At 39.5% G+C, this 24306-nt stretch overlaps 1 protein-coding gene across 1 annotated transcript in view; it reads right to left on the bottom strand.

Moving 5' to 3' along the window:
- The window catches only part of Dtnb (dystrobrevin beta), a 229598-nt gene extending 213555 nt beyond the window's left edge, over positions 1 to 16043 (bottom strand). The window contains exon 1 of the mRNA XM_034636791.2: positions 15879 to 16043. The gene's annotated coding sequence lies outside the window, so the exon portion shown is untranslated. The remainder of the gene's footprint in view (positions 1 to 15878) is intronic.
- Between the last annotated feature and the right edge of the window lie 8263 nt (positions 16044 to 24306).

Here is a 24306-nt window from a genome sequence, read left to right on the forward strand (position 1 = left end):
CACATCTCTCTACTTCCTTCCACTTGGACTCCTGGCACTCAGCCTTTTCTTAGCCATACAACTCACAGATGACCAATGGTTCCCTATCATTCCTTTCACACGCCAACTCTAATTTCAAACCCTGCCATTTCCTTCCTCATAATCACTCTCATATCCACCCTTTTTTTTCCCATTTCAATTGCCAAAATCTTCATGCACATTAATGAACAAATAAAATTCTATGACCTCATGATCTCAGAACTCTCCACTCCCTTTTCCCTGTAGTTTATCCTGCAGCCATACAAAAGTGTATCTACACTAGGTGTATTTACTTAAACTTGTCTAACCTTCAGTGAGTCCGAATAACCCTAGTCAAGCAGGAGCTTCTTTCCACCTAAAGACTCTGAACACAGGCTTAGTCTACAAAGCATCAAGACCAGAGAACAAGCTCTGAGAACGTAAGTAACGTGTCTTAAATCTAAGAGAGGCTAAAATTGGAAGTTGTAGAAGCTATTTGATGTTCTAAACCCAAAACTAAACTGAATTAACAAGTTTTTAAATGTACCACCAAAGCAACAATCCATGAAATTAAAAAATTGATAAGTTGAATTTTATCAAAATTAACTGCTCTAAGGCTGAGTGCAGTGGTGCACAGCTATAATCCAAGTTATTCAGGAGGTGGGGACAGGAGATCTCAAGTTCAAGGCCAGTCTGCAACTTAGCAAGACCCTATCTAAAAATAAAAAAATTTAAAAGGGTCGGAAATGTAGCTCAGTGGTAGGGTGCTGCTGGATTCAACCCCTATTACAAAAAAAAAAAAAAAAAAAAAATCAACTGATCACAAAAGATACTGCTAGGAAAATAAAAGGACAGACCACAGAGAGAGAGAAAATATTTTCAAAACTAATATTTTACCTGAGGAGAGACTTGTATCCAAATAATATAAAAAACTCTGAAAACTCAAAAATAAGAAAACAGCCCAATTAAAAAATGATCAAAAGATCTGATCAAGAATCACAGCCTGGGGCTGGGGATGTAGCGCACCCGCCCGGGTTCGATCCTCAGCACCACATACAAACAAAGATGTTGTGTCTGCCGATAACTAAAAAATAAATATTAAAATTCTCTCTCTCTCTTTCTCTCTCTTCTCCCTCTCTCTTTAAAAAAAAAAAAAATCACAGCCTTAGGGCTGGGACTGTGGCTCAGCGGTAGAGCACTCACCTAGCACGTGCGAGGCCCTAGGTTTGATCCTCTGCACCACATAAAAATAAATAAAATAAAGGTATTGTGTCCAACTACAACTAAAAAATTAAAATTTTTAAAAAAAGGATCACAGCCTTGGGGCTGGGGTTGTGGCTCAGCAGTAGAGCGCTCACCTAGCATGTGCAAGGCCCTGGGTTCGATTCTCAGCGCCACTTTAAAATAAAAGTATTGTGTCCAACTACAACTAAAAACTAAATATTAAAAAAAAAAAAAGAATCACAGCCTTACCAAGTGCAGTGGCACATGCCTGTAATTCCAGAGGCTCAGGAGACTGAGACAGTTTAAAGCCAGCCTTGGCAAAAGGAAGGCACTAAGCAACTCTGTGAGAGCCCGTCTCTAAATAAAATACAAAATAGGGCTGGGGATGTGGCTCAGTGGTCGAGTGCCCTGAATTCAATCCCAGGTACTAAAAAAAAAAAAAAAAAGAATCACAGCCTTTGGAACAGGAGTCCCCTGTGATTTTCCTTTGCTAGCAATGCAATAAACCTTCTTTTTCCTTTTTCTCAAAAAAGAAAAAAAAATTAGATCAACCACCTCACCAAAGAAGATATAGACATGGCAAACAAGAGAAAAGATGTTCAACAGCATTTGTTATTAGGAAATTACAAATTATAACAATAAAGAGATAACACTATATACCAATATTAGAAGAACTATAATCCAAAAATCCAACAATATCAAATGTTGAGAAGGATGTAGAACACAAGGAACTCTGGTCTACTGCTGGTGAGACTGCACAGTCACACTGAAAGACAGTAGGCAATTTCTCACAAAGTTAAATATGGTCCTACCTAAGATCCAGTGATTACACTGCTAGGCATTTACCCAGCTAAACTGAAAATTTACATCCACATAAAAACTGCATCAAATGTTTATCTAACTTAATTCTTTATTGCCAAAAACTGGAAAAAAAAAACAAAAAAATGCCCCTCAACAGATGAATGCATAAATAATCTGCAGTATTTCCATAAACAGAATATTGTTCATCAATAAAAAGTATGACATATCAAGCCATGAAACAATATAAAAAAGCTTAAATGCATATTACTAAGTGAAAAAAGCCAGACTAAGAGGGCTAATACTGCATGATCTGAATTGTAACACCAACTAAAGAAAACAAAACTACAAAGACAATAACATTATCAGTGGCTGGTGAGCTTTAGGGGTAATGAAAACTGAGTAGATGAAGCACAGAGAAATTTTTAGGGCAATGAAACAATTGTCTAAGATACTACAATGGTGGATATATGATATGCATTTGTCAACACTTAGTGAGCTCTACAACACAAACAGTGACCCTAATTTATGCAAATCTATAACAAATCAAAAGATTCCAGGATAAAATGCAGACTACAACAAAACAATCCAACTGTATTAGTGTATAAAACAACCTCACTGAAGAGTGGGGAAAAGGTAGTGAGGAAAACATGGAAAGAGCAATTCATCAGCCAACTAGATGCCTGTTCTCTGTAGGACACTGTACCCAACAATGACAAAATGCACATTCTCTCCAAATGCATATGCATCAAGAAAGATCATATCTTGAACCATAAAACAAACATTAGCAAATTCAAAAGAACTGAAATCATACAAGGTATTTTATCATAATGGATTTAAACTAAAATTCACTAAGAAAAAGACAAATCAATGAAACCAAAACCTGATTCTTTGAAAAGATCAATAAAACTGATACACAAGACAAAATACAAAAATAAAAGCATACATTACCAACATCACTAATGAAAGAGGAGGTATTACTACAGAATCCATGAACATTAAAACAAATACCATGAGAATACCATTAACAATTCTGTTCAATAAACAGAAATATGACAACTTAGGTAAAACTAATTGATTACTCAAAAGCTACAAATTATCAAAATTCATCCAAACTTCACCAGATAACTAGAATGATCCTATAACTATTAAAGAGATGAATTTGTGTTTAAAAATAAACTTTTATATTCTGTATATTCCAGACTCAATTCTATAAGATCTCTTCCATAACACAAAAGACAAGGAAATACTTTCCAATTCATTTTGTGGCCAGTGCTACCCAAATACAACACCAAAGGAAGGAAGTACAAAAAAGCAAACTACCAATCAGTGTTCATGAACACAGGTGCAGAAGACTCAACGAAATATTAGCAAATCAGACTGAGGGTATACAGCTCAGTGGTAAAGCATATACTAGCATGTGTGATGTCCTAGGTTAAATCCCCAGCACCACAGAAAACAGCATCACACACATATACACACAAATACACAAATTAAATCCAGCAATGTATTAAAACTTCCTACAGAGACATTAGTCATAAAGAGGGCATAGTATTGGCACATGGATAGCAATACAAATTAATAGAACAAATTGGTCAACTGATTTTCAACAAATATGACAAGTTAATTCGGTGGAGAAAGGATAGTCTTTTCAACAAATGATGCTGGAATCAAATTATGATATATTCATACAAATTGTGGAATATCCATAAAATGGAATACTATTCGGCCATAAAAATAATATATTGATGGGGATGGGATGTAGCTCAGTGGTAGAGCACTTGCCTAGCGCGGGTAGGACCCAGGTTCGATCCTCAGCACCACATAAAAATAAAGGCATTGTGTTGTGTCCATCCACAACTTAAAAAAATAAATAAATATTTAAAAAATATATTGAGAGCTGGGGTTGTGGCTCAGTGGTAAAGCACTTACCTAGCATGTGTGAGGCATTGGGTTAGATTCTCAGCACCACATATAAATAAATAAAGTCCACTGACAACTAAAAATTTTTTTAAAAAATAAAAATAAAAAAGTATTGATGCATGCTACAACATGGATGAACCATGAAAATGTAACAAATGAAAGAAGTCAGTCACAAAAGGCCACATATCACAAGATTCTGTTTATATGAAATTTCCAGAATAGGTAAATCTATAACAAAGAAATAAATAATTGGTTTCCAGGGATTGGTGGGGAGGAAAATAGAGAGTTACTGCTAATGGGTACAGAGTTCCTGTTTTGGGGAGATGAAAATGTTCTGAAATTAGACACTAACGATAGTTGTACAACTCCATGAATGTTCTAAAAAACAGTAAATTATAGCGTGAATTATACAAATAAACAGAAAAGGGACCTTAGTATAGATAAGCCTTTGGGACTGATCCTAGGTTGTGCATTGCTGTTGCTCATTCATTCTGACTTTTACATAAGCCTATAAACTACGTTTTAATCATCTACTCCCCTGCTGATGGAAATCTGGATTATTTCCAGTAAGTTTCTTTTTTTTTCTTTTTCCATATTACAGGCCATGTTTATACATTCTTGTACCTGTCTCTTATTGCACAAGGGTAGAGTTTATCTTGGGTATACACCTAGAAGAGGAACTGCCAATCTGTTTTGAAAGTTCACCTGGGTACATTCCTGTCATCGATGTATTAGAGAGCGTGTGGATTCACATCTCCAATGCTTAGCCCACTGGGTTCAGCAAATCTGGCAAATAGTATGGGTATATGTCAACTCATTGTAGTCTTGATTTGCATTTCTTCAAGTACTTATGATGATTTGCATCTCTTCAAGTTTGTTGGCCATATGTGTTTCCTTTTTTGTGAACTGCCTATTTGTCTTTCGCAATAAGTTTTTGTTACAGTAGTCATTTAAATGTGTGTGGGGGGGGGGGGGGTTATTTTGTTTTCTTTTTAGTGTAGGGAATATAACCTAAGGCCACAGTATGCTAGGCAAGCACTCTACCACTGATCCACATCCCTACCTCCCTGCAATTGTGTGTGCATGCATGTGCACACAAACGTACTTGCAGGCATACTTTTTAAAAAAACAACAACTGGGGACTGAACTCAGACTCATTCTACTTCTGAGCTATATCCCCAACACTTTTTATTTTATTTTGAGACAGAACTTCTCTAGGTTGGCCTCAAACTTACAATCCTTCCTGCTTCAACCTCCTAGGAAGCTGGGATTACAGGCATGCCCCACCATGCCCAGCTCCTAAAAAAACATTTTTTTTATATTTATTCTTAAGTTTTAGGTGGCCACAATATCTTTATTTTACATTTATGTGGTGCTGAGGATCAAACCCAGTACCTCGAGCATGCTAGGCAAGCAAGCACTCTACCACAATCCCAGCCCCCTAAAAAATATTTTTTTTAGAGAGAGAGAGAGAGATTTAAAAGTAATATTTACTTTTTAGTTCTTGGCTGACACAACATCTTTGGTTTTGTATGTGGTGCTAAGGATCGAACCCGGGCCGAACGCATGCCAGGCGAGCGTGTTACCACTTGAGCCACATCCCCAGCCCCTAAAAAATATTTTTAAGAACAGATTTTCTAAGTAAAAAAAAAAAAAAAAAAACCACGCACAAATAAAAATAAGACTGATAAATTAACCTACATGAGCAATCTATGTATCAAAAGACTCATGAGAAAGATGGTAAGACAAGTCACAGACTAGGAAAGGAGATCTGCAATCAACATAACTAAATGAGTGGTAATGGCACATATAGCCTCTACGGGCTGATAAGAGTCTACTTTTCACCTAGGTGATGAGTATTAGGTGTTTACTATATAATAATTCACTAAGCTATAAATATTTTTAGTATCTGTTTTATTCTATAATTAAAAGCTTATGAAAATATAAATTTACCCAATCACACTCATCAAATGAGAAAAAGTCTGAAAACTATTATTTATGTTAACAAAAATATAAAGCCATATGAACTCTCACATACTGCTGTTGAGTGAATAACAGCCATTTCAAGCAGCAAAGGCAGTATCTAATAAATGTTTAAAATGTACAAAACTGATCACCTAGAAATGCCCCTTCCATGATTATGTCCTAAAGAGACACATTCAAGAATACTTAGAACTATATTTTTATAAACACAAAAGAGAAACAACTTAAATGCCCATCATCAGAAAAATAGGAAAATAAAATCCTTGCATAGTTAATCACACAAAAGAATACTCTACAGCAAAGCTACATAGTGGTAAAATGGATCAGTTTCACAATGTGAAGTAAAAAATGTTGCAAGAGAATACATACAAAAATGTACTATTTGGGCTGGGGTTGTGGCTCAGTGGTAGAGTGAGCACACGTGAGGCCCTGGGTTCAATCCTCAGCACAACATAAAAGAAATAAAGATATTGTATCCAAATACAATAAAAAATGAATTTTACAAAATGTACTATTTATACAAAGCTTAAAAGCATGTGCATTAATATAAGCAAGACTGGGACTATGGTGAGACAAGCTAAGTACTTCAGGTACAAGATTTCAGGAAGCATCAATCTCAGAATCACACAAGCCCAGGAATGAAGGCCTCTTATGTTGGGGGCCTAGGTGCCTCCTTCATTTCACCCTTAGCCCTGGCTGTGCATACATGATATTATATATGAATTATTTATGAATTTATGAATTCATACATATATAGCAAAAGTATGAAGAAGCACCCAGGAATAATAATCACTAAATTCTACAAAGTGAAGACTGCTAGAGATGAAAATAAAATCACACGACTATAAAAGGCACTCTACTGGCTATTCTTCATTCATTAGGCTGGATTCTGAGTACACTGTATTTATACTTGACCCTTTTGTATGTCCTATTTCGTTATAAAATTTTAAATCATGGGAGAAAGGGAGTATTTTATTATTGAGCCAGAGTATACCAAATACCATAAACTCTGTGCTTCTATCCAAACACACAGGAACTCTCACAAACTCTCTAACAACGTATTAGTCATCACTTCAAGACTTATGATCGGAGCCTCATTTTTATACTTTGGATTTCACTGACAACAAACTCATAAATAGAAGTATCACTCTGCTTTTTTCTTGCTCTTCAAGTGTGTTTGAATTACTATTTCAATCTTTAGTTGACTCTAAAGCTTCACTCTGTAGTTTCTTTGCAGAAATCTTGTTAAGCCATTCATTTTTTGGCAAGGTTCACTTCATTCAAATCAGATAACATAATCTGAAAGATCACTAAGCTATGTGCTGCTCTATGTTCTAATACAGTGGAAGCAAACAAAACAGGAAGATCACGTTACAGATGCCCCAGGTTGAGCTGTTCGTGCCCCAGGTTGAGCTGTTCCCACCACCCTCTCAGGCTCCTAGCCTATGCAGGCACTGAGGCGTTTCATCAAACATACAGATGGAGTAAAGTGACAGTCTTCAGGTTAATTATCAGTAAAACTTAACTGCTCATACTGTCTTGTTACACCCTCCCTAGAGGATCATTTTGCCTGCTTCCTACTTTGGAGACCACTGCTTCTTCAAAAAAAAAAATGGAGTGAGAAAATAGGATTGTGCTAGGCTTAAGGAGCAAATCAGGACTGTGGCTGTTAGAATAAGATAAGGAAATTGAGAGCCTATGTGGTTAGGCAACTTGGCCTGAGGTTACAAAGCTAGTAGTTTGTGCAGTTAGCCAATGATGTGGTTCCGAAGCCCATTCTCTTCCCATTGACACATCATCTCCTCCAGGGCAGGCACGTGAAGCCAAGAAATAAGGAAAGAAATCAGGTCCCAAAACTATGTGAGTTAACTGGATCTGGAGGAGAGCACAACAAGAAGTCCTTATACCCTGATCTCTAAGAACACAATGTGTTCCGGAGTTGGACAAAGTCTGCAGGCAGAGGTTAAGTAATTGCTTCAGTAAAGACTACAGGAAGGGGAGATAAAGCTTTGGAAATGTTTTCTGAACATCTCTGCACTGAACCTAAATGTTGAATACCCTTCATTCTATTGGTTTCTTAACCCTTCCCAGCTCTCAGTTATATCAAAGCATCTAGATATCAAAAGTTCTTATGTAAGTCAGGCACTATGGTGCATGCTTGCAATCCCAGCTACTCAGGAGGCTGCAGCAGAAGGACTGAAAGTTCAAGACCAGTCTGGTCAATTTAGTGAGACCCTGTACCAAAACAAAAAATAAAAAGGGTTAGGGACATAGCTCAGTGGTAGAGCACCCCTGGGTTCAATCCCCAGTACCACCAAAAAAAGAAAAAAAAAAAAAAAAGTTCTCATATAAATTCACAATCTCCCAGCAAGCCTCCACCAGTTAGTCTCTGGATGTCCACTTGATACCAGAGTCAGTGGGGGATGGGGCTGGGGTTGTGGCTCAGTAGTAGAGCGCTTACCTTGCATGTGTGAGGCACTGGGTTTGATTCTCAGCACTGCACATAGATAAATGAATAAAATAAAAGTTTATCAACAACTAAAAAAACAAAAAAAAGAAGTCAGTGAAGGCTGAGAATGTCCCTAACAAATACTTTGTTACAACTAGCCAAACTTTTTTGAAAAAATAGCTAACTTCCTTGCTTATCTCAGGAAAATTATCAAGTATCCTTCCTCTAATACTTCTCTTTCAGATTAAAAGAAATGCCACAGAGGGCTGGGAATGTGGCTCAAGCAGTAGCGCGCTCGCCTGGCATGCGTGCGGCCCGGGTTCGATCCTCAGCACCACATACAAACAAAGAAAATAATCTGATAGCATTCTCTAGGTTCCTAATAAAAAATATTGCTCTCCACTACTACACAGAGCTCTGAGTAGCTAAATATAACCTCACAGCGCAGATAAAACATTTAGCACAATACTTGGCACAAAATAAGAACCTAGTAAACATCAGCTGTCATTATTGATATTATTAGGACTATTTGATTATGCTAGAGTAGAGAGCACATATTTTATGTATAGATTATAGATTATTTAGTCCAAACCTGAATATCACATTTCAGTCCTGCTTTAACTTATATACAGTGCATTAGAACACAGAAATTCAAAATCAAAATGCATTTTCTTTAAAGACTATGTTTGTTAAAAACGAAATAACAAGTAAATCATATACAACATACCTGTTTCTCTCAGTTAACTATAATGCAGAAAGTTCTGTCCTACTTCTGATATATTTTAAAATATAATAATTTCAATAAATTCCCTCCCCAAAAAAGGCCTCGATAAAATTCGACACCCAACATAAACACAAACCAGGAAGAGAAGAAAACTTCCTTAAATTGACAATAGACATCTACCAGAAACCTTCAGAAAACATGCTATCAAATAGTGAAACACTGGAAGCTTTCCCATTCAGGAATACGATTAAAATGCCCATTATCATCCTTGCTATTCAACGTTTATACTGGAAGGCCTAGGCAATGCAATAAAGAGGAGGGAAAAAAACAACAGGTATACAATTGTTAAAACCCTGGCCAATTAAGTCTTCTAGTCAAAGTAGTCAGTAAGTAGATACTTTGATGTATCCTCTCTGCTCAAATACATAGTAATAGAAAAAAAATTACATAAAAATCAAAAGACATAAGTTTCAAAAATAAGAGAAGCTTTCACTTGGATCAGAAACAGAACAGATACACGAAGTTGTGAGTAGGATGAATCTGCAAGCTTGGGGGACTGAAGAACAGACCAGGCATATACAGTACTTCCTGCAGAGCCATCATGGCACAAAGCAGGGGAGAGTGGAGAACAGGAGACATCTGAGCCAGACTCACTACTGAAAGCCAGGGATGAGGCTAAAGCTGAAAGGAAGCTAGAAAATCTGCTGCAAGTCACTGCCTAGAAATGGCAGTTTAGATAATGTTCTATGCTTAGGAAAGTAATAGGGTAGAAACCCAGATTCATGGCCAAGAAACTGAATCAAAAACAATCTATGAGTGGATCTAAATAACCCAGTTACCTCCAAGGGGAAAACCTCTGACCCATCATTATCATATCTGTTCTAGACTGGGGTCTCAAAGGCCAGCTGAACATCGAAATACTACCACGCAAAGAATGAGCACAGAGATTGGAAACAAAACCAAAAGCACTCAAACTCACGATGAAATCAGTGATTCAAAACACATTAAGAAATAGAATGCTAAGAAAAACAACAGTAGCAGAAATTTAATATGACTTCATTACGGATGAAGCTTAACTTTACAGAACAGCCTGACGAAGGCTTATTTTATAGTCAATTTAGGGTACCTGGACATAAACGTTTTACATTATTGGGAATGCAAAATGCTACTGTCATTTTGAAAGCCAGTTTTCTACACAGCTAAATATACTCTTACCATATGATCTAGCATCATTCAAAGTATTTACTCAGGCAAGTTAATAACTTGTGTCACACCAAAACCTGCACAGAGATGTTTATAGTAGTTGTATTCAGAATTGCCAAAAACTGGAAGCAACCAAAATGTCCTTCAGTAGGTGAATGAACAAACTGGTACTTTCATACAATGGGGTATTAGTGCTAAAAAGAAATGAGGTAAACAGATATGGAAGAACCTTCAGTGAACATTACTAAGTGAAAGAAGACAATCTGAGAAAGCTACATACTTATGTGACATTCTGGAAAAGGTAAAACTATACAGATAGTAAAACAATCAGAGGTTGCCAGGGGCTTAGGGTGGGACAGAAAAGAAATGGAACAGGAGGGGCTGGGGTTGTGGCTCAGCCATAGAGTGCTTGCCTAGGATGGGTTCAATCCTCAACACCACATGAAAATAAATAAATAAAATAAAGGTATTGTGTGTAACTATAACTAAAAATAAATTTTAAAAAGAAAGAAAGAAATGGAACAGGAGGATATTCAAGCAGTAAAATTATTCTTTATGATTCTATAATCACAGTATACATAATGTCATGTAATGATATTAATCATATATGCCATTATGCATTTGTCAAAATCCAGGGAACTGTATAACATGAAGAGTGAAGTAATATGAAGTTCATACATATAAGTTCTAATATGAACTCTAATATATCAGTTAATAATAAATATATCAATAATGTTCATCTACTGTAACAAATGTACCACACTAACACAAAATGCAGACAATAGGGGAAACTGTACAGGAAAGAGATGGTACACAGGAACCCTTTGCATTATCCAGCCATTTTGGTTAAAGTTGTATTGATCTATTTTTATTCAGTTATGTACACTGTTTTAAAAACACCACTACTGGGTATGATGGTGCATGCCTGATATCCCAGCAGTTTGGGAGGCTGTGGATCCTAAGTTTGAGGCCAGCCTCAGCAATTTAATGAGACCCTAAGCAACTTAGTGAGACCCTGTATCAAAACAAAAAATAAAAAAGTCTGGGGAAATGGCCCAGTGGTAAAGTGCCCCCAGTTCAATCCCCCAGTCCATATATATGTACATATATATGTATATATGTATGTATGTATATATGTGTATATACACATACATATAATTATATTTATAAATATATATATATTTTTATGTGTAAAATGGTCAGTTATATATGTATATATGTGTGTGTGTGTGTGTGTGTGTGTATAATATATATATATATATATCCGGAGATGAAATCTCTGTGCTCGTTCTTCTCTGTGTGGTGGAATGTGTATGTGTGTGTGTGTGTGTGTGTGTGTGTGTTACACACATTCCACCACACAGAGAAGAACGAGCACAGAGATTTCATCTCCGGGAATACACCAAAAGAATTAAAAACACAAACTTTAACAAACACATATATATCTTCATAGCATTATTCAAAATTGCGGAAAAGTAAAAATAACCCAAATGTCAATCAACGGATTAATGAATAAATAAAATGTACAAGTACACACACACACAATGGAATATCATTCGGCCCTAAAAGAGAAATTTTGCTGGGCACAGTAGCACACTCTTGCAGTCCCAGCTCTTAGGAGGCTGAGGTAAAAAAAAAAAAAATCACTTGAGCTCAGTAGTTTGCAGCTAGCCTGAGCAATACAGCAAGCGCCCATCCCAAAAAATTAAAAAAGGGAAATTTTGACTTAATATGGATGAAGAAGACATTTTGCTAAGTGAAATAAACCAAATACAAAGGACAAATATTTAGGATTCCACTTAAATGAGGTCCCTAGTACATTCAGTTTCATATAGACTGAAAGTTGAACAGGAGTTGCCAGGGGATGATGATAGGGGAAGATTTGGGAGTTATTCTTTTGGGGAGGAAATGAGAAAGTTGTGAAAAATGAATGATGGTTTGGTCGCTAACAATGTGAATGTACTCAATTATCATAGATATGTACACTTAAAAATGACAGAAGTGGCCAGGTGTGTTAGCACGAACCTAGAATCCCAGCCACTCAAAAGGCGGAGGCATGAGGATCACAAGTTCAAGGCCAGCTTGTGCAACTTAGTAAGACCCTGTCTCAAAAATAAAATAAAAGGGCTGGAGGTGTAGCCCAGTGGTGGAGTGTCTGCCAAGCATGTGGGAAGCCCTGGGTTCAACCCCCTGCACTAAAGAAAAAAAGAAAAAAAAATAGTACATTTTATGCTATGTATATTTTACCAAAATTATTTAAAAAGTGCTAGAAAACTAGTTATATGTGTATGCACACACACACACACACACACACTCACACTCACTCTTCTTCATTATACCATACATATAAACAAATTCCATATGGACAGCAAAACTTTTGGGGAAAAAATTGAGGAATATATAATTCATACCCTGAGGTAAAGAAATTTTTCTTGACCCCCCCCAACACAAAGACAAGCCACTTGAGGAAATTTTTCATAAATATAACATTAAAACTTATATATAACTAATGACATTCTTAACAAAAGGAATGGAAAGCCTCAAACTGATAAGATGCATTTGGAACACAAAAATCCATCATAGAATTAGCAGCCAAAGAAACAATTATTCTTCAGAAGTTAAAAGATGCAGAAACTGTGATCTAAATCTACAAGTGAATATGCTCTGCAGTTAAAAACGGGCCATATCTATAAGTAGCAACAAGGTTAAATCGCCATCAATTATAATTCAAAAATGTGCACCCCTGTGATCCAGCAATTCCACTTTTCATCCACTGGACAATGGCCATTAATAAGGAGAGGACTGATAACTACAATATAAGACAACATATACTAACATAAGAGATTGTTAAGAAGACTCAGATCCCTATGTTCAACCCAAAAAAAATCTTTTAGGAAAGAGAGTTGCAAAATGAGGTGGACAGTATGATGTCATTCATGCAGGGGGACATGATTTTTTTTTCATATTATCTATATATTCATGAAAATGCATAGAGAAAGATCTGGAGGAAGTACAATAAACTGCCAATTACAGTTCCTATAGAGGACTAAGTAGATCAAGGGGGCTTTTACTCTGTCTGTACCATTCACAAGCAAGTGTGCATCCTGAGCCACTTGTAGAATCACAGCACACAACCACACAGACAGCGATGTAACTCCAGGAGCCACCAGACATAGGGACTCCAATTCAAACAGCACCCCTAAGGCTGGGCAATACACAGCCTGCACAACTACACACCACAGATCTAATATTTGTATAGTAAGAAATATATAAAATGGGAGGCTGACTGCAAACCAGCATGAGGAACTTTCTATACTTTGACTAGAATAGTGGTTACAAAGTACATATACTTTTCCAAACTTCAACTCTAAACATGAAGTCTGCATTTTATCATATGTACACTATACATCAAAAAAGTTCATTTTAAAATAAATACAAATTGCCAGGCACAGTGGCACATGCCTGTGATCCCAGCAACTTGGAAGTCTGAAGACAGAATTGTAAATTTGAGACCCGCTTGGACAATTTAGCGACACCCTATCTCAAAAAAAAAAAAAAAAAATATTTTTTTTTTGAAGGGTTGGAGATGTACATTAGTGGTAGAGTGCTCCTGGGTTTTATTCCCAGTACCAAAATAATAAAATTAAATAAATATAAATTAAGTATCTAAATAAAATACTGGAACAGTCAGTATTTTATTTAGATATTTATGCTTAAGGAAAGCTTTGTATAACATAGGCACCCCAAAGCAAGAACTAGTACACACGTGCTGGTACCCTGAATTACACAGTACTAAAATGAAAATTAACTTACTACTTCAAGGCTTCCCACACAATGCCAAGTTGTCTCTCAGGCCAAATTTAGTGGAACCTAAAAATCTTGCCAGCACTACCTTGACTGCACAACCCCCTTCAAAGGCAATTCCACTTAAGTCTGATAAAAATCCTCAGAGAACTCATAAAAGGTCAAGTTTTAATTTGGCAGACAAAGTAACCCAACAGGCACTGCAACCCAGGGAACCAAAATAGCAGCTTGGAGCTGGAGAGTCCAATCAAGGCAGAGGACAGGTAAAATTCTGGCCTTGATTTCAGAGCAAGAACACTTTTTTTTTCCCTATGGATCTAACATCCAAATCCAAGAATCGGGATAAAAATGACAAAGTATTTTCTAGGCAAAAGCGCTCTCTTTCCTCCTCAAAGGACAAAAAAAAAAAAAAAAGCCAATGCTAGAAGGATCTGAATAGGATGATCTCGAGCAACTGTCCCAGGAGCAAGCTCCTCACAGTCAACCTACAAGGAACACGAGAAAGTGGTAGCATGGTCACAGGGATGATTCCATCGCCTTTGCCATTACTTTAACATGCCCAGCTCTAAGAACCTATTGTTACCTCACAAGGCAAAAGACAAGAGTGTGCGCTTGAGGGACATGGTAAGTCCATCAACCATCCCTAACACTAGAATAATTGTTACTGCTCTGTACAAAATGTAGGGAAATCTTGCTTCGTTCATTCATTCACAGCAATGGGCATTTATTGCACAACTGTTGTGCGCCAGGCCACATTCTGAGGATTTAGCAGCGAACAGTAATGGAGCTTAATTCCAGTTGGGAAGGAAGGGAACTTCCTTTCTTTCCAAATTTATTTTCCCCCTCTCCTTTAAATGTCACGCAGAAGAGCCTTCAAAACTTTCCCAAATTCCTCCCACAAGCTTTTCTTGACCTTCCTACTTTATCCCAAAACCAAGCAATTTATAGATCCAATTTCCCAATACTGAGAAAATACGAAAGAGACCTAAAGTGAGTAAGTCATGAAACATAAAATTCAATGCTACTTGGTTATTTTACATGCATACCTTCCCGGCTAAATTGTTAACACCTCGACAGCAAATTATGGTTGTGTTTTATACTATTTCGAGGCCCAGTGCTGATCACGGTTTTCTACGCACAGTAGCTAATCAATAAACGTTTGCTAACAATGTTGAAAGGTCTACCTAATCCCAAGGCCTGGCACTGGAATTTAATAGCGAGCATTCGTTAGCTGCATCCTTCCTCCTCTCAGGACACTTTCCTTTCCAGGATGACCTCGTGAGCAGGTTGGCTATTAGGCGCCTCGGGAAACAGCGTTTGGGGAATAAATTCCTTTCTCTCTGCCAGGGCCTGCCTGCTCACCTGCCCTCTGCCAGGACCTGCCTCATTCGCCCCCTTCCACACCTAACGCACAGCCTCCTCCCAGCGAGTCTGGCTCAGCAGCATCTGCCCGGCGTCCGCACCCGGCTCCGCCGCCGGGAGCCCACGGCGCGCTTGGGACCCGAGAGACCCCTCCCCAGGGGGGAGACTCTGCCCCGCCGCGCGGCCGGGACTCCGCAGCATCCCCTCGGCTTGCCCCTCCTGGGCCGAGAGCGCCGCGCGCGATGCAGCGGCCCCGGCTCCCAGCGCGCCGTCCCCGCCTCCTCCGCCCCGCACCCAGCAGGCTCCCGCGGTCCGGGCGCTGCGCGGGTTCCCTTCCCGTTCTTCGCGGGCGCGAGGCTCCAACCCCGCTCTCCGCTCCCGCAGCCCCGGCGGCCGCCACGGACTCCGTACCTGGCTCGCTTCCCGGCGAGAGCTGGGGGCGTGGGGAAGGTCTCCAGTGGCCGCAGCCTCCTCCGCCTCGTTCGGCCCGGCCCCCTCAACTGAGGCGGCTGCGGCGCCCGCTCAGGCCCCGGAGCCGCCCCCGCGACGAACGTTCCCAGCGCCCGGCTCGCGCCGTTCCCCGCCCGGCACGCGCAGCGAGCCCGCCCCCGGCGCGAGGGCGCGAGGGCGCGAGGGCGGAGGGCGGAGGGGCGGGCGCGCGCCGCCAGCGCGAGCGCGCGGCCGGGGCGGGGCTTCCGCCGCGCCGGGGAGGGGGCGGGGAGGTGGGCCGCGTTCCCTTCGAGCCCCGCCCCCGCCGCCCAGCGAGACCCGCCCCCGGCTCTCCAGCGGGTGTGGGGCGCAGACCGACCTTGCCCCCTCCTGGCCTCTGCAGCTCTAGCTGCGGCGGAGTGGCGCTTCAACTCCACAGGTATCTGCCCCGCCAGGTGAATGCTCTGCTTGATGTGACTACAAGGTAAAGAATGCAAAGAACCATCCCCGTGAATCATTCATCCGCCCCTCTCTGGGTAATCCTGTCCCGGTGACTTTCCAAATTAACTCAGCAAGCTCACTGAACACCGACTCTGCGCCTAGCGCTGCACCAGGTGCCGTGTGGGTACAAGGTCATGGTCACGGCCCCTGGTCTAAGGAGCGCATAACTTAGAGGGAAAAGCAGTCGTGTATAAACAACCAGGTCTAGTGACCCGTGCAAAGGCAAGCCACAGTCAGATGCTATGCTAGGATGAGGAAGAGATTACTTCCGCTTGACGTGCAGAGGCGTTCCTGGAAGAGGTGCATTTATGTTCAGCCTAGAAGAAAAAAAAAAGAAGTCCTAGGAAAAAGCCAGGAGGGCATTAAGACTCGGTAGAACTTGAGCAAAGAAGCACAGGTGACCAAGATTTACCAGCTCAGCACCTTTTTAATATTGTGTGTATGTGTATGTGTGTGTGTTCCTTTCCAAACTGTGTGAAATATAGGAGAAGGTGCCAAATTAGGAACAGCCAAACCTTTTTAATGGCCCAAGTGATCATTTTTCTCAACATTTTTTAAGACTCAAAATGGCAACGTCCTTTAAGAGTTATAAAGCAACCCCAGGTCAATGCGCTTTGAGTTGAGTGGTTTTTACTGCTTTTTGGCACCTTATGGTAAGGCAGATCGAGCCACCTCCTGCTGCGGTCTGCCTGCCTGCCTTTAGAACACCCTCTTCCTTCTCCTCTCATCTGCCTATTTTTAAACTCCTATAATGAAGAAAATGCTTATAACCAACTTTAAGTAAGAGTAAACAGTTTCTTCAAAAAAGAGTATCACCTTTCACACATGGCTTGTGCAAATATTTTGCATACCAGAGAGGACTAAGATACTAAGACTAAGATACTCAGAATAGAGGTAAGACACATCTAGTTTATTTTTTTTTAATATTTTTTAGTTGTCAATGGACATTTTATTTATTTATATGTGGTGCTGAGACTCGAACCCAGTGCCTCACACATGCTAGCCACTGAGCTACAACCCTAGCCTCTAGTTTATTCTTTGACCAATTATTGAGCATCTATTAGAGAAAAGGCATTGAAAGGGTAACTCACTGATTCTCTTCTTTAAGAGAAAGGTGTAAGAGATACAAAATAAATATGTAGAGGCTGGAGTTGTGACTCAGCGGTAGAGCACTCACCTCCTACGTGTGAGACCCTGGGTCCGATCCTCAGCACCACATAAAAAAATAAATAAGTGAAATAAAGGTATTGTGTCCAACTACAACAAAAAAATAAATAATATTTAAAAAATAAATAAACAAATATGTACATATTGCTTGATGTGTTTGCCCAATTGATAGAAACCAAGGTTTCAGTATGTGAGCTAGACTCATAAATCAATTTTGGAATTAACTACTTCAGGTGCACTTGTCCTCACATCTTTCCATCTCTGTTCTGTGTTTTCATTACCTCCACGTCCTCAGAAAACCTTTCAAATATCTTTCACTAATTCTTTCCCTAATATTCCAAAATTATTGACTTCTCTTGTTTACCTGTTCTTTTTCCTACCTCATCTATATATGTTCAAGCTCTTCCAGTCCTGGGGTAGGGGCAGAAGGAAGAAGTTTCCACCATGATTACTATTCCCTCTGTATTTTTCTTCACAAATGTCTTGAAAGCCATCTGAAGTCATTACCTCCTCAGAGGCTTCTCGCTCTTCAGTCCGTGGCTGTGCTCCACCACTCCACTGCCTATTCTTAGTCATTAATGCTTCTTTTGATCCTAAATGCTATGGCCCAGTTAAGTCTTCATTTTACTAGAACTTCCAGTGGCACTTGACTATACAAGCGTGCTACTCTTTTTGAAACATGGCTCCATGACATGATTCCTCTTTTAACCCCTTTAGCCACTCAGTTTCCAAAATTCTGTCCTCAGCTCATCTCACCCCACACCTTCTCCCTGAGCCATTTCACATACTCCATATCTTCATCTATCACCCATGGCTGCTACTCCAAATTGTATTATCACTAACTTAGGCCACTCCTCTGGGTTCCTCATGCACAAAAGCCTACCAGAATATCCTAGAGACCTCAAGCTCTGCATTTCAATAGTGTATGGCACTACTGTCCATCCAGTTGCCCATTCAAACACCTCTAATTAACCTTTATTCCTTGTTTCTCCTTGCTGCTTCCAATAATCAAAGTCCTTTTCTTTTGTTGTTGTTATTGTTTTGTTTGTTTGTTTGTTTTTATACCAGGGATTGAACCCAAGGGCACTTAACCACTAAGCCACATCCCCAACCCTTTTTATGTTTTATTTTGAGACAGGGTATTGCTAAGTTGCTTTTAGCCTTACTGAGTTGCTAATGCTGGCTTCGAACTTCTGATGCTCCTGCCTCAGCCTCCCAGGTAGCTGGAATTATAGGCATGCACCACTGCACCCAGCTACAAAGTCCTCTGGATTCTACTTCATTAATACTTCTAGAACCTGTCCCTCTTAGCTCTTCTCAGCTAGGCTAGTGCAAGAACCTTTTATCTGCTTCCCTACTCTTCCTGTATCTCCGGTTTCTTCTAATCCATGTTCCATATGCAGGTTGTAGAAAACTTTCCAAATGTACCACACATGGTGTCACTACACAGCTTGGCACACAGACCCTCCATTAATCTAGCCTTTGCCTATCTATCCATTCCATCTTGTGTTGCTGTCTCCACACACACATCACCCAAATTCCTGGAATGTTTCTGCTTTCCCTAACCTCCATACCTTTGTGCTTGTTTTGCTTTTTATTTGGAATTTCATTTGAATAAAAGCAAAGGGTATGCAATGTAAGTGTAGTTGAAGTTCCATGTATTTTTTTCTCTTTCCATATGTTTTATTGGTACAATGTAGTCATACATAATAATGGGATTTGTTGTTACATATTCATACATACATACAGCTTAACTATAATTTGGCCAATATAACCCCCTAGCACTTCCCGCCTCCCTGCATACTCCTGCCCCCTGGTTCCTTTCCTTCAGTGATCTCCCTTCTATTTTCATAAATCCTCTCTCCTTCTTTTCCTTTTTCCTCTCTAGTTTCCATATATGAGAGAAAACATGCAACTTTTGACCTTCTGAATTTGGCTTCTTCCACTTAACATAATGTTCTTAGTTCCATCCATTTTTCTACAAATGACATAATTTCATTTTTCTTTGTGGTTGAATAAAACTCCATTGTGTACATATAACACATTTTCTTTATCCATTCATCTGTTGATGGACACCTAGGCTAATTTACAATCCCACCAACAATATAAAAGTGTTCCTTTTTCTTCACGTCCTCTCCAAGCATTTACTATTACTTGTATTTTTAAAAAATATTTATTGTAGTTGTACACAATATCTTTATTTTATTTATTTATTTTTATATGGTGCTGAGGATCAAACCCCAGGCCTCCCATGTGCTAGGTAAGCACTCTACTGCTGAGCCATAACCCCAGCCCTGTTATTTGTATTCTTGATGACTGCCATTCTGACTGGTATGAGATGAAATCGCAGTATAGTTTTGATGATGTTGAAAAGTTCCATGTATGTTGAAGCTATACTCCAAGAAACTTTCTGGAAATAAGAACACATAAACCTATACAATGGAATGGCTCACATGTACCTGAGGAACTTACCAGAGAATGATCAACTCTGAGAGCTATACTATTAAAATTATTAGACATAATAATAAAAATAATGAAAACAGCCTCCAAGGCCTTCAGGCAAAAAAAAAAAAATCAAATTGTTTAAAAGGAAAATTAGGCTGCAGGTTTAAAGATGGAGACAAATTCTTTTCACTCCTTTTGATCTAGGCTGGCCTTAGTGAACTACTAGTCAATACAATATGTGATATTCTAGGATTTCCAAGCCCAGGGCACTAGAGCTCTTAAGTTATCCATCTGGGTCTTTCTTTTATCCATCTGGGAACACTTTCTTTTAAAGCCCTGAGCTGTTATGGAAAGTATCTCACTTCCTGTGGAAAGGTCCTGAGACCACACTGACAGGGAGGACATGGTCAATCCTGGCTGATACCAAGTGAAGTCATCATTAGCGCTCTGACTCAGCCCATACATCAGCTGAATGCCTCTGAGTGACCTCCTCTGAAGTCATATCATCCAATCAAGACCTACCTATGTAGGTATGTGGTTCCGAGGAAGAGAACTTATCTAGCATGTACAAGGCCCAGGGCTCAATTCCCAGCACCTTAAAAAAACTAACAAAAACAAAAGATCTGTATATCAGGTATTTAGTGCATGCCACCAGTGAAATGACTGGAACCCAGCCCCAGCTCCCTGCCTCTTTTCCAAGAGATCCTTGTTTTCTAGAAGTCACCCAGATGTTTCCCTTGGGCAGAAGTAAGGAAGCCCCACAGAAGGCAGGTGGCTTCCTGGGATGGAGAAGATAATCTGAGGATGTGCTTGGGCTAAGTCCTTTCCCGTCTGCTTTGTGAGCCTGCCTGTGGCTGCAGGTTAGGCTGTAAGACCCAGAAACCCACCTAAGCTTTTGCAGGGACACAATTAAACCCTTAATAAGTGTCCATCAATAAAATGTAATAGCTCCAGATGTGGTGGCACACGCAAGTAAACTGAGCTACTCAGAAGGCTGAGGCAGGAAGATTGCAAGTTACAGGCCAGCCTAGGCAACTTAGCAACACCCTGTCTCAAAATGAAGAATAAAATTGGCTGGGGTGAAGTTCAGTGGCAGAGCATCCCTGGGTTCAGTCCCCAGTGCTGGAAAAAATTTTTAAAAAGTAATGGGAACACAGCCCTGCTCATTCAAGGGCTATATGTGACAGAGATTGTACACAAAGCTTCAAGAATTTACTGTGTGACCCTTTACAGAAAAAGTTTGTCATTCCCTGCTTTAAAGGATAGGGTGGGGTGGGAGATACAGTTCAGTAGTAGAACACTTGCCTACCATGCACAAGGCCTTGGGTTCAGTCCCCAGCAACACCTACACACACACACACACACACACACACACAGATTCTTACTTTAAGGCATTCATTCTAGGGTAATTTATTGTGAGTCTGTTAGCCAAAACAGCTGGCATCAGACTTCCCAAGAGCAACATGCCAAGCAAGGCAATAGTGATGCAGTGTCTTCTAGAAACTTAAGGAAAGAAGATGCAGGCAAAGGATTTTATATCTACCCACCCATGCCATTTATCAAGCATCAAGACTATAGGAAAAAATGTTTATAAAATGCAAGAAATTAAGGAATAGTGCACATATAAGCTTATCCTCAGTATCCGCAAAAACACAGGCCAGCAAATTTTTCGAAAACATCAGATAGTAAATATTTTAGATTTGGCGACCTGACTACTCTACTCTGCCATTATAGCACAAAAGCAATGGTAGATGATATGTAAATAAGTAGGTCTGGTATGTTCCAGGAAGCCCCACAGAAGGCAGGTGGCTTCCTGGGATGGAGAAGATAATCTGAGGATGTGCTTAGGCTAATAAAATTTATAAATTTTATTTATAAAACAGGCATAGGCATAAAAATTGGGCTGGATTTGCTGCCTCTTTACTAGAGGAAAAGAAGTAGTAGGAAGTTCCTCACAAAGAACCATGAGGCCTATATGGCTCAAGAAAATAATATACCATGGCCAAGTGGGGTATGTCTTAGTCTTCTAGGGCTACCGTAAGAAAGTCCACAGGTTGGCTGGCAAGAGAGAGAGAGAGAGAGAGAGAGAAAGGAAGGAGGGAGGGAGGGAGGGAAGAAACTAACTTATTTCTTTGCAGTTCTAGAGACTACAAGTCCCAGATCAGGTGTTGCCAGGGTTGATTGCTCGCGAGCCTCTTTAACTAGTAGATGGGCCTCTGAATCTGTCTTCAAATGATCTGCCCTCTATTCTTGTACACCTGTGTCCTAATCTCCTCTTCCTATAAGGACATCAGTTATTGGGTGCAGAGCAGGCTGAACTGTGTTGTCTGCAGGGCATGCTGAACAGATGTTGACTGCAAGATAGCCCATGCACTCAAACCCCCCTCTATCTGGTCCTTTATCACCTGTTTGCCTCAAGTCTGAACATTCAACCCTGCTTAAGGCTGAACACTTAACCCCCCCCCCTTGGGCCAACAAGGCAGCTTGCAGACCCAGAGGCCCCATTAGATTTGGGCTATAAAAACTCCCTCCTGCCAGGCCCCCCTCTCTCTTGCTCTTTCTCTCTTGCTCTTTATCTTTCTTACGCACTCTCTGTCTCTCTCTTGCTCTTGCTCTCTCCCTGTTCATCTCTTCTCTTTTCTCTCTCTCTCTTTCCTTCTTTCCTTTCTCTTTGTTGCACTGCTGCAATAAAGATCTTTTGGTTGCTCCGAGTGTTGTGGTCACTTTCCTTTCATCAGTCATGTGGGACTAGGGTCCACCTCTAAAAACTTCATTTTATTTTAATCATCTCTCTAAAGACCCTATCTCCAAATACAGTCACATTCTGAGATACTGGAGATTAGAACTTCAACAACCTAAATATAAAAGCTAAAGCTATAAAACTCTTAGAATAAAACATAGGTATAAAATATTTATTACCTTGGGCCTGTTAAAGTCTTCTTAGGTACAACACCCAAAACAAATGATAAAAGAAAAAGTAGGTCAGTTGGACTTTATCAATTTAAAACTTTTTTTGTGGGGTTTGAGGAGTGGGGATTGAACCCAGGGGCATTCTACCATTAAACTACATTCTAGCCCTTATTTTTTATTTTGAGGCAGGGTCTTGCTTAGTTACCTAGGCTGGCCTCAAACTTGGGATCCTCCAGCCTCATCCTCCTGAGTCACTAAGATTATAGGCATGTGCCACCATGCCTGATGGTATGTTATTTATATCTCAATATATATTTTTATTTTTTCTCAATATATATTTTTATCTTAATATATAGTTGAAGAAAACCATTAAATACTCCTGGAAGATACAAATATATACTTGGTTTTGATTAAAATATCTGATCATTAAGGTAACAATTTTTCTTACATTAATTTATAGATTTAATATGATTCCCTCCAAAATATAACTTTTTTTTTTTTTTCTGTAGCTGAACAAGTCGATACCAAAGCTGAAAGGAAAAAAATAAACACTCAAGAATAGCACAGTTTGGGGGCTGGGGATGTGGCTCAAGCGATAGCGTGCTCGCCTGGCATGTGTGCGGCCCGGGTTCGATCCTCAGCACCACATACAAACAAAGATGTTCTGTCCGCCAAAAACTAAGAAATAAATATTTAAAAAAAAAAAAATTCTCTCTCTCTCTCTCTCTTAAAAAAAAAAAAAAAAAGAATAGCGCAGTTTGGCACATGAATAGGCAGACCAATGGAACCAAATAGAAGACCCTCTAGGTGTGAAATTCCTGTAGGTGAAAAACAACTGAGTCAAAGTGGGACTTTGTAATAAATGGTGTTGGGGCAACAATACCTCATACTCCATTGGTGAGATAGGAGGGAATAGAGTGCTGAAGAGAATGAGAAATAGTGCCATCCTTATGAAGAAGCATTTGGCAGGATCTCAGTGAGACACTGTGTACATTCACCTTTCATCCCAACACTGTGGCTTCTAGGAATTCACCTCAAAAATACTCCCAAACCACATGTACACTCTTACATATGCGGGCGTCTTCCTTATCCTATTATTTGGATTTGCAAAATATTAGAAACTACCTAAATGCCCAAATATGGAAGATTTATTCAATAAACTATGATATACACAATGTAACACAAGGAAGCATTTAAAAGAAGAAGACCTTCATTAACTGCTAGTAATATATATTGAAAATGAGAACCTAAGCTATAAAAGCAAAGTACAGAAACATTTTTTTGTGTGATAAAGACAAGAAATTAGAAAATGTAATGGACTTGCTTATTTTAGTAAAAAGAAATACAAGAGCCAGTAAACCAGAATACAGTAAAAATTAGTTATCTA

Source organism: Marmota flaviventris, chromosome 14, assembly GCF_047511675.1.
Source record: "Marmota flaviventris isolate mMarFla1 chromosome 14, mMarFla1.hap1, whole genome shotgun sequence".
In the NCBI taxonomy this organism is placed as follows: Eukaryota; Metazoa; Chordata; class Mammalia; order Rodentia; family Sciuridae; genus Marmota; species Marmota flaviventris.